Source organism: Galeopterus variegatus, unplaced genomic scaffold, assembly GCF_000696425.1.
Source record: "Galeopterus variegatus unplaced genomic scaffold, G_variegatus-3.0.2 Scaffold2312, whole genome shotgun sequence".
NCBI lineage: Eukaryota > Metazoa > Chordata > Mammalia > Dermoptera > Cynocephalidae > Galeopterus > Galeopterus variegatus.
The window spans coordinates 50,339-54,560 of record NW_007728423.1 but is presented as its reverse complement, the minus strand read 5'-3'; the positions used below and the strand labels follow the sequence as shown (position 1 = coordinate 54,560).

Sequence of the window (4,222 nt, the reverse complement as noted above, 5' to 3'; positions counted from 1 at the left end):
CCTCCTCTTCTGCTTGCCCCCATTTCTTATTTTTATTTTATTGGATTTTGTTCCTTTGGGGAGAATGGAAAGTTATAAATGCGGTGAATACGTAAAAGAATCTTTGACAGGGGCAGCACTGTGTTCTTGCCTGCTGTCCCATGTTCCGCTCTGCATATGAAATACAGATCGTGCAGCCCATGCAGATGTTACCAGATATTAAATAGCTTCAAAAATGGATTGCAGAACATGGAAATCCTAATACTGCTTAGAAAAAAAATTTTCATGTGTAATTCCCAGGGATAGTCTTATGAAATAGAATTGTTATTACCTTTTTGTTTAAATGTAAGAGAAAGGATTTAGGCTCAGATTTATTATACTAGTATATTAACCACTATTGTTCTTTTGGCTTTTTGCCTCTGGATGATGTTTTATGATTGAGAATTATTTTCTGTTTCCATCATCTTGAAACAAACAATGTGTTTTCCAATTGCCTTTTTATTTTCCCTGAGCTAACAGACCAGTACAATTCCCATTTGAAAAGATTCTTCTAAAATTTCAGACATAACTAACAAAATACCAGGACTATGGATAAGTTCAATAATTCCCATGAACATGTTATAGTTGTGTTTTATTTGTGATATATTCTAACATATCACTTAAAAAGATATGTTTAAATAAATGCTCATTTAAAAATTAAACAGGGCTGGCTGGTTAGCTCAGTTGGTTAGAGCATGTTGTTGATAACGGCAAGGTCAAGGGTTCAGATCCCCTTACCAGACAGCCACAAAAAAGAAATTAATTTTTTAAAAATTAAACAACCACAACCATTATCAATAATCAATAAGTATTTCTTGAGCAACATTTCAGTTGCGCTTTTTTTTAATGTTTGAACTTTGGAGGGTAAATAAAAAGTACAAAACTTATCCTCTGAGGATTGAAGACTGACTGGCAAAGACCAGTTAGGTTTCCATTGAACCCCACTGTTCTAGATGCCTTCCAATCTGCCTGACTGATTCTTGGAGACCCTATTTAGTCATTTCCTAGGGGTTGGTCCCAACCAGGCCTCTGACAATTGGCTGGGTCCTGTTCTAAATCAGGCAATGACACCGAACCTTAAAGCTGCTGTTCACCTGCCTCCAAGCACTACCACCTCTTAAAATCCACTTCTATCCCCCAACAAGACAGAGCCCCTGGGCCTCCAGACTGGAACACTCCAGACTTGTGATGTTTCTCTTATAGCACACCCTATGTATTAGTTTCTGAGGACCACCATAACAAATCACCACAAACTTAGTGGCTTAAAACAACACAAATTTATTACCCTACAATTCTGGAGATCAGAAGTCTAATGACAGACTCACTGAGCAAAAACCAAGGAATTGGCAGGGCTGTATTTCTTGCTGGAGGCTCTAAGGGAGAATCTATTTTCTTACCTTTCCCAGCTTCCAGAGGCTGCCCACATTCTTTGGCTCTTAGCCCACCTGTATCTGCAAGGCCAACAACAGCTGCTAGTGTCTTTCCTGTACCACATCACTCTGACACTGACCCTTCTCCTCCTGTTCCCACTTTTAAAGACGCTGTGATTATCTTGGGCCCACCTGGATAATCTCACATAACCTCTCTATATTAAGGGTTACTGATTAGCAACCTTAATTTCGTCNCTTTCCTGTACCACATCACTCTGACACTGACCCTTCTCCTCCTGTTCCCACTTTTAAAGACGCTGTGATTATCTTGGGCCCACCTGGATAATCTCACATAACCTCTCTATATTAAGGGTTACTGATTAGCAACCTTAATTTCGTCTGCAAGCTTAATCTCTCTTTGCCATGTAATGTATTTATGCATTCTGAGGATGAAGACCTGGGTGTCTTGGGGTGGGGACCATTATTCTGTCTACCATAGCCCATCAGCCAAGAGTGAGTGACCAAGTAATTAGCAGACTAATGGGCTGACCGCTGAGTGTCCAGCTCTAGGAGATGACAGCTTAATTCCTCTGAAGCAGCCTGTTTTCAGGGGTGCTACAGCAGGGCAGAATTAAAGCCTAGCTTTACCACTTACTCCTTCCCCCTTTCGAGTTTTCCTGGCCTTGTCTATAACACAAGCATGGTAATAAGACCTATTTCACAGGGTGAAGTGTAAATATTACTTGAAAAAATATGTCGGTGTCTGGAATATAATAGCAGCTTAATAAAAAAGGTGTTGCAAGAATGAAAATATAAAAAATAAAAATAATATATGAAACTATGTTCCACAGTACTAAAGCGCTAAGTCTAGAGACATAGCATCCTAGAGCTGAAAGTATCTTAACAATCATCAAATGGAAGATAAGGAGTTGAGGTTGAGAGGGGGAAAACATGTTATTCAATGGGTGACATAAATAAGATTAGAAATCAGCACAGGTCAGAAGCCATGAGACCTCTATCCTCAACACCACTCATCAGGACTGGGATGCCAAGCAAAGACATCTGGCATCCAGCAGATGATGGGTAAGTACCCAATCCCATTGTGCACACCTCCTTAGATCCCTGTGTGTGCAGGAGACCTGGCCTTTCTGACATGTGGCAGCCACTCTCCTTAAGCTAACTTGTAACTATTTTTTAAAGACATTATTTCAGCAAAGTTTCAGGGATATGGAAAGATGTTCACCACGGATACAAAGCAGAATACATAATAGTGCATTCATGACAGCAGAAATTACAAAGAAATAAACATGTTCGGTTGACTTGAAATAAATACAAAAAAATGTCAGCAGAGTTTATCTCGATGTATATGGTGGGTACTTTTTATTTTCTTCTGTCTTTTCTAGATTTTCTAAGTGAGCATGACTTTTATAAGAAGGAAAAGTAAAAGTGCTAGTTTTTAAAAACAACGATGAGAAAGATTCTTCATTTTTAGTCAATTATTTTATCCCCTCATAACCCCAGATTTTTAGAACCTGGGTATTCCAGACAAATATTTCCTTTTTAGTTTCAAAAATATTTCTTCCAGCTATTCCTTTTCCTATTTCTAGGGGATTTCTGCTTTATCCCATAGCACCATATTGCTAAAAAAAAAAAAGAAAAAAAAGACACACACTCTAACATGAACTGCCTTAGTAAACAAGTCTACAGATCGTATAAAACCAAATTGCCACCATTGTGAAGAGAATAAATCAAAATGTGTGACTATGTACACAGCCCACAGCACCGTCATCAGCCTCACTTAACCAAAGTTCTCCAGCTTCGTGTTGTTTTGCCTTCCAGTTACCACTACATTCATTATTCAAACAAACTCCTTTGTAACATAATTTCATATCAAATAAAGAAATGCATTCAGAGACTGTAACTCTAAGTAGGAGCACAAGTCAAGTCTCAGCCCACATTCCCCTAGATGCAATTAGTTTAATCTCTTTCTGAACGTGTTCTTAATATAGGCTTTTACCAGGGGCCATTTTTCATGTGTCTTGGTTTTTCATCACCAAATTCTTGAGTAAGACCACAGACATTAAAATGATAGCATATCATGTTTAAATCACGGTTAAGTTCAAGGGGGAAATAACACGCTCTGTCTCGAGTTGAATGAAGGAAAAGTGATTGGAGATTATGACTGCATTGTTTTCATAATATTTGGACTTGTTTCTAACTGCCGCACTTGGGTTAAGGGACTTAAATTTTGAAAGTCAGTCTAGAGCATTCAAAGGTCACTGTGCATACACACCCCAGGGCTGGGAGGCGAGTTCTCAAGAAGATCTCAAAGCCCCTGAATAAAAATGAAAAGACACAGTTTTATTCAAAAGTGACTATGAATTAAAAACCTATCAAAAATCAGAAATGTTGAGCCCTACCTGATTTCCAAAGGGATAATCCCTACAAATCAGACTTACGAGATATGCAGTGTTTATTTATTATTATTAATCATAGAGGACTTCTGGGAGTCACATGATTGATTGACCTGAATTTTTACATCATGTCTCTGAGATTCAGAAATTTCCCAGTAGGGCCCCTGTCAGCCCGGCTTGCTTTTCTATATCCTACATTCATTGATTCTCTCTCAATTTCCCCCCACTGACCATTACCTCTTTCTGTAGCTTCAGTCCCTGAAACACCCTGACATGTATGAAGGCCCTCAGCTGTTAGGACTTAGAATATACCTGATGTTACCAGTCTACTTATCATTTCTAAAATCTCATGTCTCCACTTTGATAATAATTATTACCATGATGATATTAACAGATAACATTCACTGAATATTTTCTATG

General features: G+C 38.4%; 1 non-coding gene across 1 annotated transcript; it reads left to right on the top strand.

Moving 5' to 3' along the window:
- The first annotated feature begins 687 nt into the window (after positions 1-687).
- TRNAI-GAU lies at positions 688-762 on the top strand. Its single transcript has one exon. It is a non-coding gene; the product is annotated as a tRNA-Ile (tRNA).
- Positions 763-4,222: the final 3,460 nt, after the last annotated feature.